At 40.8% G+C, this 12,766-nt stretch overlaps 1 long non-coding RNA gene across 1 annotated transcript; it reads left to right on the top strand.

Annotated features, from left to right (window-relative positions):
* The first annotated feature begins 495 nt into the window (after positions 1 to 495).
* LOC311427637 lies at positions 496 to 8,542 on the top strand. Its single transcript, XR_014687457.1, has 3 exons — positions 496 to 1,087; positions 6,679 to 6,791; positions 7,594 to 8,542. It is a non-coding gene; the product is annotated as an uncharacterized lncRNA (long non-coding RNA).
* Positions 8,543 to 12,766: the final 4,224 nt, after the last annotated feature.

The following is a 12,766-nucleotide window of genomic DNA, read 5'->3' as shown; positions in this document are numbered from 1 at the left end:
GGATGCATGCCAGGAAACTGCATTACCCAGCCTGAGTGGCTTGAAAAAAATGCTTGCCTGCTTTAGCTTTGCATGGTTGATTGCAGGCGATTGCATACAAAACTGAAGCAGTACTGCTGCTTTGACAAAATAGTTAAACATCCATACTGGCATAGCTGGTACTGCAGAAACCGTTCTGACTCTGGAGGTACTGTGCAAGCAAATGAAATCTTTACCTCAGATTTTTGGCTGCATTCAGTGGCATCATCTAGAGCGGCATCTGAGCTTCTTCCTGCCCTACAGTAGTTTTTCCTAGGGATGCTTCCACCCTTCCTCTGACAGCTGTAACTGCACAGACAGGTTGCTAATGTCTGTGCTGCCCTGGTAGCTATACCTGCTCAGCACTGACTGAGGGTAAGGCTGCACTGAGAAATCTGTATCCTAACTAACTTTAGGCTGTTAGTTAGTTTTAACTTTGGTTAGTTAGAGGCTGCAGCAGCTTGCCTAAAGAAGCAGCACATGCAAGCCAGCATACGTTTTAATTTGTCTTGCAAATCCATGCCTCCTCGCAGGCATTGCTCCCCAGGCTTAGCTCACCCTGCCAGTTAGGAGCTGCAGGCCCTCTGAGCCAGCAGATTTCAGTAAGGACCTCACGTTCACACACGGTGGAGGCAGTTTTGCACAACAGGGCACAACCCCCCGGCTTTTCTGCCCGGTCTCTCAGCCCCTTGTGCTCAGGCCTTTGCAGTGGGGCTGCCGGTGCAGGGCCCCGGCTGCCTGCAGACACCAGAGCCTTACAAAACCTGCCGGGAAGCAAGGCTGTAAACCAGGGCAGACCAGGAAGAGGAGGAGTGCTGGAAGCTGGAGGCTGGAAACTGCTTCCTAGGCGCGGGAGGGCTCTGTCTTGGTTGAATAATGGAGGGCTGGGAGGCACGGGTCAGGCCTCATTCACGGGTGAGTGAATTAGTTGGGTTTCCCCATCTGCTGAGGTGTTTGCAAAGTGATTTATGCTGAAAGGGAGAGACCCTGAGTGCTCTGAAAGAGAGAGAGCTCCACCATCTGATTTCAGAGACCCCGAAGGGCCTTGCCAAGGCGTTGTAGAGGCTGGGTAAGACTGACTATTTTTTTTCTGTTCCAGGTCCTGTCCATTTTAGCAGACCTTTTGTTCTGAACGTCAGGCTGGGGAGTAGGCCTGTAGGGAGAAATGTCTGGCCAGCCCTTTGAGAGATGGAGGGGAAGAGAAAGGAATTAAGCAAGAATCGATTGGTAACTAGAAAGAGCTCACAGGACGGACATTATTATCATTCCCTTTTCCACCTTATGTTACTTTGACTAGTGGAAACCTTTCCTCTCTCCCTCTCCTTCAGGAGAGCTGCCCCACAGAGAGGTGCTGCTGCTCAGGTGTTGCACTGTCGGCAGTACGCCTGGCTCCCGAAGCCACCAAGCAGAAGTTTAAGAGGCGTTTGGGCTGTGCCCATAGTCACATGGTCAGATTTTTGGGGTAGACCTGTGTGTGCCAGGAGTGGGGCTCGATGGGCCGTGTGGGTCCCTTCCAGCTTGGGGTATCCTGTGGTTCTGTGAGTCTAAGTGACAAACGACCTTTGAGATGGGCTGGATTTACACTAGTAATCTTGAGACTAAAATACCAATTTATCCTTATCTCGTTACTAAACATATAACACTTCTGTAATTACAGTTTATCCCTATTATGAGCCAAATGGGTTGTTTCTTCTCATTAAACAAGAGAGCAGGTGTTTTATTAGTTGTTAACGCTAATAAAGATAAAGGATCTGAGTACCTTTTCAGTAGAATGGTGTAAATAGGAAGCTCACAACTTTCACCCTAAATAGCTACCATTTGCCATTAGATAGTTTGCTTAAACCCTCCTTCACTTTATTGCTTCCCAATTAGGCAATCATATTAAGCAGGCTATGTATTTAACTTTAGAATATTTACTTTAGCAGCCAATTTAATAAGGTTCTGTACCACTTTGCAAGACCTCAGAAGACAAACACATTCAACTTTAAACAGTTATAAATGCTAAGGGAGAGTGTTATTGTATGGTACCACAGACCTATGCAAATTGTCAGATGACGTCTAACAGCTGGAAAAAAGCAGCATTTTGGAGTTAGTAGAGCAGAGCTTTCTATCTGGCAAAAGGGCAGGGAGGACCTCTTTTTATTCAGTTTTATCTCCTCATGATTTGCAAACCAAACTGATAACAAAGTTCTTCTGTAACTGAATGAATGGAATAAAAGTATGCATGGTATGAGCTCTGTGAGCACCATGCAGTTGCTGTTTCATTCAGATAGGCCGACATTGAATCAAATGAGGAAAGGGAACTGTAAATAAGATGAGTTATTTTTAGCCCTTTAAATATACGAGTATGAATGCAGCTAATTATTAAGCATATATTTGGTAAAAGTACCAATAAATACATAAGCTGTGGTGTCTGACTATTTAAGTTACTTAACATTTCTTGATTTAGTTAAATTTTTCATTCTGCATCTTCATGCAGTTGTCAGGCATTTCAGCATAATTTTGAGGAAAAGTGTACGTATAGAGGCAGAAAGTGTTTGTAAACATATTCTCTGTGAAAGATCTAACCTCATTCATAAGTAGTTTTCCCAATTAATTCAATAACACATGGATTTAAACCAATTTCAGTGGATGTGCTCTAATGCAACAGGCTGTAATGCTCCCAAGTAATTGTTACAGTCCACTGAATCAGTAGCCCATGAATTAATGAGGATTTACACATTAGCTGGTTATGGTTCCTTAGGAGCTATTAAAGACTTTTTAACATTTTGTTGTTGAAATGAAAGTACATGGAGCATCATGGAAATTCCTGCCAAATCAAGGGGGAATAGACTGTGAGTCAGCAAGGGCATTTAAGAGCCTTAAGCAACTACTGCTTTTTAATTGTCTTCAGCAGGATTACTCGCTGGTAAATCTGCATCAGTATCAGTCTATCATGGTTTGTCCTGCAGAGTTTATAGCGAAAAGTGTGGTCTTGGTGATGCTACTAACACCCTTCCTTTAATCCAAAATATGTGACTTGGGCACAGCAGGTCATCCCTCCATCTGTTCTCATTGACTGCAGAAGGTATATGGACTGTAGAGGCTCTAACTCATACTTGATCTAGATTACCAAAATTATGGATGAGAACCAAGTCACGGTGTTTTTTCACTTCCTCAGACTGCAAACTGTACTTTTCTTTATGATACTCTGGGACTTGAACAGATTTACACTTAGGAGTCATTTTGAGCTGCAATGGAAAACACAAAGTTGCGCAAGGAAAGACAGCAAGCAGAGGGTCTTGTTTGTGAAAGTGAGCTCTCGCTCTGCCATCTTGACATGCAGAGGAGCTATGCCTAAATATGCTTCAGAACCTTAATTGTAGGCCTCCAGGTCACTGCCATTACATAGTGACTTAAAATATCAAAATAGTGACTTATTGTCACTATTTTGATATTTTTAAATTGCATTTTATTTTGACCATTCTGTATTAAATTATCACTTTTTTTTATACTCCCTTTGTTTAAATCTTAGAAAACCTGTTAAGTCAAGAGAATTACCATAACCTAAGTGCAATGACCCAGATTGTGCCTTTTATCTCTGTGGCAGTGGATTTCTGCAGGAAAATAGCTCTTTTTTTTTTTTTGTCTTTTTTTTTTTTTTCCATCTTAATAGGACTTTAATCATATCTGTGACACTATTCTTCCTCTCTATTCCTGTCCCCTTCCTTGCTTCCCCCCAGTATCCCCATGCAGATATCCATTCAGCAAGGCTCAGCACAGACAGCAAACACACTTGTTTGCATGCCCTCATAGATGCAGTGACAACAGATGCAGAGAAAGAGAACCAAGAGCCAGTGAGCCATACAGCAGAAAGTGAAGGGAAACAGCAGAAAAAAGCAAAACAAGAGAGAACTATACCTGAGAGCATGTGGGAGGACTCACAAAAGCTTCTTTAAAAGGTGCATTTGAAGTCTGTAAAATGACGAGGGGTGCCGTTCTGCTGGACAAGGGAGGCTTAGCTCTGCCTAGATGCTGAGCATAAGAGTCCAGTGTTCCTACTCATAGGGGAGGTGATAACTTGCTTTGGGGGATATTTTTTATAATGTTGATGCTGGCTTTTTCAATGTTTTTCTATGCAACGTGTGTGTGTCTATGTGTGTGTGTGTATGATGGGAAACACACGAGCATGTAAAAAGAACTGTGGTTTCAGTGTGTGGAATTTGCTACTGGCAAGTTATTCTAGCGTGGAGTCCAAGATAAATACCAGGTAGGCTCATATTTTTGCATGTGCTTTTTTGTCCTGAAATGTTTTAAAAGTTTTCCGAAATGCAGGAAGTTGCACCTGGGGTTTCAGAATTTTCTTGGGGTCGACAACCCTGTTGGACATCTCTTAATACTCTGCTTCTGCTTTAATTTTTGTTGATTGGCAAAATCCTGAAGGGAAGCATAGATGAAGAGGCTTCAGGAGGCTGTCTCATTCTGGGGGCAGGCTTCACTGACTCTTCCTGAAGATTTTCTTCTGCACTGTCCTATAGATTTTGGGAGTCTCTAGACCTCCTTTCCATACTCCTGTTGTATTCCTTTCTCCAGGGTACAGGTAAGACTAAGAAGAATGGAAGGACACTGACTTACTGGAAATGGTCTTTCTGGCTTCCTTATTATACATGTTAGTTTCCTTATTACACATTATACATATACATAAAGAAAAAGGCTTTGAATTGATGACCCTCCACTGTGTTGTTTAAAATTATTTTCTCTGGCCTCAGAGAAAATACCTTTCCCTTCAAGGCTGTCTTTGCACAGATAATGAGACAAATGCTTAATTGTTTCCCATTGAAATTTTGTGCCAGAAATCTTTTGTGCCAGCTGTTTGTGTCCCAGCAGAAGCCTTTTTCCTATTGCAAGCAGTACACATCCCCTTAATAACCATCATCCTGTTCCTCACGTGCCACCTAACAGGCTAAGTATGTCAAAAAGCAGAGGCTCTGGAAGACCTCATGACAGAGCACTGCAGAAGGGGGTGTGTAGGAAGCCATCACTTAGTGGACACCTGGGGGTTGGGGTGCCACAATGGCTTTTCCTGGCTTTTCTCTGGGGATTTGTGGTACATGTGGCTTGGTGTGTGGTTTTTAATCCCTGAACATCTGGTCAAAAAGAGCTGAAAGAATGAATGGACTTGGCTAGCCATGAAAGCCAATAAAAGGGTGGCAGATGGGGAGAAAAATGCCAGAAAGAGCATTGTCTGCGTCCAAATTATGGGTAACAGCAGCAGCATTCCCTTGAATGCTCACGGGGCCCAACTTTGTGTTCAGGCAGTGGCAAGGAAGGTTTGAGAAGCATCAGGGATTTGGCTGGGGACAGGTGAAAGGGGCTTGAGCCAGGAGGGGATGGGTTAGAAGGAGCAGGGGATTTCTGATATAGGAGCATGGCTTTGGGAGGAGTGAGATGCTGGGATCAGCTATGAGGAATTGGGACTGCTTCCATGTAAATGTACAGAAAAGTGAATGAAAAACAGCATAAGAACAAATAATAGTATCATACAACCATAGAACATAGGATCACAGACTGTTTTGGGTTGGAAGGGACCTTAAAGCCCACCCAGTTCCACCCCCCTGCCATGGGCAGGGACATCTCCCACCAGACCAGGCCGCCCAAAGCCCCAGCCTGGCCTTGAGCACCTCCAGGGATGGGGCATCCACAGCTTCTCTGGGCAAACTGTGCCACTGCCTCACCACCCTCTGAGTGAAGCTTTAGTTTAAAGCCATCAAATCCACCTTCCCTACTTAAAAGTATTCAGAAACTTAAACTACTCGTAGAACTTTGTAACAGACCAGCAAAATGGAATGCACAAACTGGAAATCGATGCATTGGCAATTGAAATAAAATGTAATAGTTATCTGTTCGGTCTAAATATTGTATTTCCAAGCCCTACATTATAATAATGATAAATACTATGAAATATTAAGACAGTATTGGAGAGGAAATAGACTGCCATCACAGGAGTAAGCTAATGCACTTACAGTTCACAGACCTAACAGCAGGCAAGTGTTGGCGTCCCAGAGGCTGTGTTCTCTCATAAATGTGCTTTACTTGACACTTTGCCCATTTTGCTGTCAGTTTCTTCATAGCTTGGAATGACACTAAAAAAAAAAAAGGAGAAAAAAAAAAAAAAAAAAAAGGAGGGGACAGTGCTGTCCCAGAGCCTTTTCTTACAAAACTCTGCTATATGAAAATCACTAGTGGTAAAGAATGAATTTAATACCTTTTTTTCCTGTTTCAGTTAAAAGCGGTTTCTTTTTTGCAAGATCAAATTTGTAATTGTCATATTATTTATAAAGAAGGAATTAATAGGCAAGTGGAGTGTCGGGATGTCACGACAGGCAGTCAGTAAGAGTGTAACCTTGCTAAGAACACCATACAACTAAGCATATTATTTAACTTCAGAAATTCTGCTTTCAGATTCATCAATGCACATCTACCGTCTGTGACAAAGAGCACTTCTCACTGAGTTAACGTCCTGAACATTTGTTTCTCTAAAGGTTCGAGAACAAAACACCTCTTCAAAGCAACCAGGAAAGAGAAATACACTGTGACGCAGTGAACTGCAGCAAGTGGATGGGGATTTCTGCCTTCCTAAAAGGCTCATCTGGCTTTGGTTTTTCCTATGTGTCTCTCCAGGTCCATAGAATTTTATTTAGGCACCAGAACAGGTCACCAAAATTTCAGGAGCACTGAGAGCTCAGCTGTGGTTTCTGTGTTGGATGATGGCCCCTTTGTTCCACCCTACAGAGGTAGGAAAGAGTTATCAAAGCTTTTCTTTTCTGCTACGCTTTGTTCCAAAGGAAGTGGGCTCTGGAAACATTCACTGCTGTAAATCACAGCTTAAATTCAATCTGTTCATCTGTTCAGCCGCTGCTCTGTGTTCTCAGGAGTGCCGCATTCACAGGAGAACAGAGGTAGCTGTATTGTCTTTCAAAAATACATGAAAATCAAAATGGTTTGAAGTAATTTACACGGCACACTGCTATTGGAGAGTCCTTTAATCTCTTTTTAAAATTAAAAATGCCTGCACATCTCATTTATTGTGTGCCATGAATCCTTCCCCATTCTTTATGATTATATCTTGTAATAACTGATAAAATCTAAGCCTTTCATCCATCACAGACTTTCCACATCCCAGTGCACCTTTGATCCAATATGATCTCCTAAAACAATGCATAGGGTCAGGGCATTTTCTCTGAAGAGTTTTGAGCTGAAGCATATTTCATAATAAGGCCCTCTTATTAAGATCCATTCTGCCACTCTAATGGAAAACACAGATCTCTGATCCGCCCCTTATAAGATATTAAAAACAATTTTTACTATGTTTATTGGATTATTTACCTTGATAGCTTCAGAGATTAACTCATTATAACTGAGGTTTTCTGAATGCCTTATTGCTTGTTTAGGGTGAATGGATTTTGAGTGATCCTGTAATTAGAAAATCGATGAAAGGACTGGCAGCATGATCTTTTAGACTAGTAAAAAAAAATGTGTGACTCTCAGCTTCATACAATTGCACTTGATTTAAACTGCCTCCTATATCTTTATTAGGATTTTAATTCTGCTGTGCTGAAATTTTCCCTGAAATCAGTTCCATGTTTAGCAGCGTGGAAGGAGGAACCAAGAAAGGACTTTTTTGCAACTAGTTAAGAAGAGATGAGCTGAAGTGAACATGCAAATCTGACAGCAGGATTTGTGCTATGTGCGAAGGCTTTAGATCAAGTAGCCCAAGCAGATATTTACTTCTACAGCTTCATATGTGTTACAAAACTTGTTGCTGAAAAAGCATTCGCTGGGGCAGCAGAAACATAGCCAGAATACTGGTCCTCTTTCCCAAGCCTTCTGATAAGCCTGGTCTGCCTAGGTGCATGCCCATTTATTTGAGCTGTTTATTATCATAGCCAGGGGACAATGGTGTACAGCACTCCAGAGAGTATGGAATTTGAAACTGCATGTTGTTTGCAAGCTGTTGAAAGAAGACTCTGTCTCTATAAAATGTATGCCTTTCTATGCTGCTATATATAATGATTTATACTCATTCTAGGAGTCTAATGTGAAAGTGCCTCTGTTAGGTTCTCTCTAACATTTTTAAGGTGTGTGAGGTTGCATAAAGATAGATCTGAGGAAGTCCCTGGAAATAAAGAAAAGTGTACTTGGGATCCTGTTAGCGAGGATGCTCTACCTTCCCCATGAAATGCTGCAGGGACTCCAAGATGTGCACAGAACTCCTCCTCCTACTAGGCATATGCCTGACCTGTTATTTTGGGTATGATCATGAGTGGTTCTGTTGCTGCAGTTAAGCCCAGGATCTCTGCTCATGGATTAGTTTAACCCTTCATGAAACCCAGCCACATTGTTGTGTGAGCATTAACTGTTCCAATTTGTTTTCGTCTAAAATTATAAACTGAATTTAGTGGATGCTGCTTGGTAAGGCCCATAACTTCTGAAGGTTTCTGCAGTGGTTGTATTTATTTTGTCAAAATATAGAAATTTGTGTTCACTTCTTGTTTTCAGCATTTCATTTTGGACTTCCATATTGGTCATATATTTTCACTTGTTTTTCACTTGGATTTTCCCTTGGATTTTCCCTTGGGTTTGCCCCTATTTCCATCTTTCATCCACATTAAAAATTGTGACACTTATTGAGCCAAGCCACCTAAATTGGTGTCAGGTAATGTACAAATAACAAATGCTAAGATATAGTGCTATGAGAAGGCTTCTTTTTATTTTGATGCACCATATTCAGCTTAGGAAAAACCAACCAACCAACAAAAAAAAAAACCAACACTTTATATCCAGTCGAGGGACATGTAGCTATGCTCACAAGGAAAGGCTTCTGCCTAAAACCTGATTAGTATAGAAAAGTGTTAGTTCTTGGGATACCCCAACAAAGAAAAAATACATATATTTTCAAAGATTTTTTTTTCCTGTTTGTCCACAGAAAGATAAACTGTAGTTTAAAACCTAGAGGCATTTATATCTTTTGCCAGTATCCCTTCTGAATGTCTGGTACGGATTTCAGGCTTGAAGCTATCCATTTGGTGAGAAATTTTTGTTCAGAGCAATGTGCAACATGTTGGAGAATCAGATAGTGCTAAACTCGGGTATATATCTGGGGTGCTAAATTGTGTTTTGGAATGGTGGTTTTATTATTAATTGTCTGGTTGAGAGACTTAAACCATTTGGTGCTTGGACAAATTGGAATCCTTTAAGTAAATAGTTTAGTCTTGGCATCCTTTCACTCTAACTGCTGCAACTTATCCAGTTAATGTCGGAGGGGTGGATGTTTCATCTCGAAAGCACATTTAGAAGGACAAAATTTGGTTTTATACACACTGTCTCTTACTCTAAAAGCACAGATTTCCAAACAGTCTATAAAAGTCCATAATTCATGCCCAGGCACAAGCAGCATTTGCAACTATTTTAGCCTTAACTAGGAAAGTGCCTTTTTTTTTTCCTGTTGCAGAAACTCGAATTTCTTAGACTGCCCTGAATTCAGTCTGGGAGGCTGACTTCATGGATTGCATTTGGCTACCGCCATCAGATGCTGGTGGCAGAGAAGGAAAATTTACATTGTGAACAGACAATACCATCACAGGATATGATCATACTCCTATATGCATAATAATGTATTACAATAAAAAATACTTAAGCTTCAATTCTGCAAATGTTTATTAAGTGCTTAACTCCCAGAGGACTCTCAAGTCTGTAAAATTAAGCAGATGTGTAACTGTTTACAGGATTTGTGCCTTAGGACTCGCTCTGAATCCTACCAAGCTCAATAGAGGCTGGGTTTGAGATATTCAGAAGCCTTCAGATAACATGCATGCACATCGCTGGGATGGTGAAAAGTTTTTGAGCTGGACATAGAGGAAACCTTTATGTTAGTGGAAGTAATATCAAAATAGGATGGAAAGGGTATTGGGGTGTATATGTGTATGGAGAGAAACCAAACAGTTGTAAGAAACTACTTTCACTAGAAACGACATGAGATTTTTAGTAGAACAGGACATTGACAGAACTGGAATTATCTTTTGCTCTGCAGCTCTGAGCGCTGTAAGAAAATAATTATTTTCACACTTGAAACACTGTGTGCCCAGCAGGAGGACTAGCTTTAAGAACTACCCTATTTACTGACAGCAATTCCAACAACAGCTACCAGGGATGTGTTGATACTCACTTTTATCCTACCATTAAGCGCTGAAGTCGAAGGCCAAAGCTCTCAAAAGGTAATCATTCAGGGAGTGAAATTTTGGTGAAATAACAGGCTTTTATAAGACAAAAACAGAATTAACTTTATGCACTGGCCAAACTTGGAAGCTCCACATAAGTAGTCTAACTTTTAGTCTGAAAATCATCAGTGAGATTACAGATGCAAATGTTATACAATTGGCAATATGGAAGATTTAGCCTTATCTGTATCAGGACTTCTTTGTGGCATCACAGTACAAATACATAAAACAGATTTTGTTTTGTTTTATTTTTTCCTACTAAACTTCCAGAATTTCTTCTCCTCCTCCTGTCTCCCAGCAGTAGCAATATTTCAGCAATGTTTTTATGTTTTTAATGTTGTTTCTTTTTTCCCTTTGAATCAGAACATTACAAAAGTAAAAAGCTATGTGTGGATGGCTATCCTGAAAGATAACTGATTTGTCAGGAACATAAGACCCAAGAATTATTCAGTAGTTTGTAGTGCTTAAATCAATTCCTCTTTTATTCAAAACTGTGCAGTTCCCATCTCCACTTATGAGCAGGAATACTTCCACTGAATGCTCCTTTTCTGTTCCAGCAAATCAATTCCAAATGTATTTTCTTGAATTCTTTTCTGCTACTACATTGTCTCCCTAGAAGATGTTTTAAATGGAATTATTTATTATTTATAGGCCCTTGTTAAAGCCTATAAAATCCAGCCTCTGTTAAAGTTTCATTTTGGCCTGTTGGCCAGCTGGTATTCTGAATGATCATGTCTTTTTGCAAACACGCTAGATAATGAGGAGAAGAAGATGGAGTCCTTACTTCTTGGCAAATGTACGTACATTGCAATGTTTTGTTTGTTTGCTTGGGAGGCAAGAAACATCCCATGTCTGCTAAGAGATCTGAAATGATAATCGTATAAACTGATCTGAAAAGTCAGAGTGCTCTGCTTCCATTTTTCATAATAAGTGTAATTAAAAGTGTATGAAGACTGGAATGCTGAGAGGTGACTCAAGTAATTGGCTGGTTAATGTTACGAAGGTGTAAATTCTCCAGAAAAGCCCTCTGCATACCAACTGAAAATGCAACCCATGAAATAAATCCATCTGCCTACATTTGTTTTAACAGTAATACTGACCTTAGAGCAAGGTATTTCCGAAGGATTTTTAATGACCAGCTGGAGTTAATAGCCTTTGGCTGTACCTCAGGCTTTAAACGCTGCCCAGTCAGTCATTAATTCTTAGGAAATGCTCTGTTCCTTGATTGTTACTGCTTAACTGCAAGACAACCTGGACTCTAAATAGCTGTTACCAGAGAAAATCTAATTATTGTTAAATGCACATAGTACCTTCCTTCACAAAATACTCCAAAGTATTTACAAGCTTCTGAAGGGTTCTGGAAAAAAAAAAAAAAAAAAAAAAAAAAAAAAAAAAAAAAAGCCAAGGTGATTTTTGCTGGGAAAATAGCTTATTTTGTAATAGACAGGACTAAGAAGATTTATTTTCGCAGTAAGTCTCTGAGAAGTTAGACATCCTGAGGGTTGTCTGACTGCCAGCTATAGGCTAGAAAAGCATTACCTTCTTCTACCCTTGGCTTTTGGTCAAGAGGATCTGAATTTAATGGACATTTACCTATCCACTGGGGAAATATGTCAAAAGTCTTCAAACATCTCCCACTAGAGCTTCTACGTGGAGAAAAAAAAATATGCTCATGTAACTAGTAAGCAGTTAAGCCTCGTAATATGGATACAACATCTAAAGAAGCATAGCCTTACCTGCAGTGTCTGTGTGCTTCAGGGGATTCAGGAGGAAACATCTCATTCCTGAATGGTCTGAGCTGGACCACGTAAGTCTAATTTCTTCCCTGTCATCAGGAACATTAATGCAAAGACATTAATAACCAGAAGGATGAAGAGACAGACCCGGTGACTGATAAAGCAGAGGAATCAGGGGGCCGAAAGCCAGATTTTCTGGCTTGCTCTATGCCGGCAATGTGGTCAAAGACTCAGGCCATCATTTCCCACTCAACCACAAGCTTTAGTGAGCTGCTGAGAAATTTCGCCCTGATGCTGGAAAGCCAGGTAGGCTTGCACTGGGTGTCGTGCACATCAGCTGCGCAAGCTGTCACTTGCTGGAGTGGTCTGCCTGGCGTGAAGCAGAGGACCGGCTGCTCTGCCAGGCTACCAGCAAAGGCTGTACACAAGGTTTTGCTGGGCATGCAGCTGTGCTGTACAGAAGTACAGAGTTTCTGGAGCCTGAAGGAAGCTCCTAACAAGCCACCATTAGACCAGCCTCTTTTTAAATTGCAATACTGTAAAAGTCCTAAACTTAATATGAGAAATGAGTTTTGGCACATGCAGGCTCAGCAATTTTATCATGTGGATATGAAGAAAAGCTGATGATGAGCTGCATGAGATACCAGTTGTACATAACTTCAAATACAGAAAAAATAGTGTTGTTATTATGGACAATGTAGCACAGTTGTGATCTTTTTTCAATTATATCATTGTTTGTAACTGGCCTAGAATGAC

Source organism: Aythya ferina, assembly GCF_964211825.1.
Source record: "Aythya ferina genome assembly, chromosome: Z".
NCBI lineage: Eukaryota > Metazoa > Chordata > Aves > Anseriformes > Anatidae > Aythya > Aythya ferina.
This window is presented reverse-complemented; position numbering and strand designations above follow the sequence as displayed.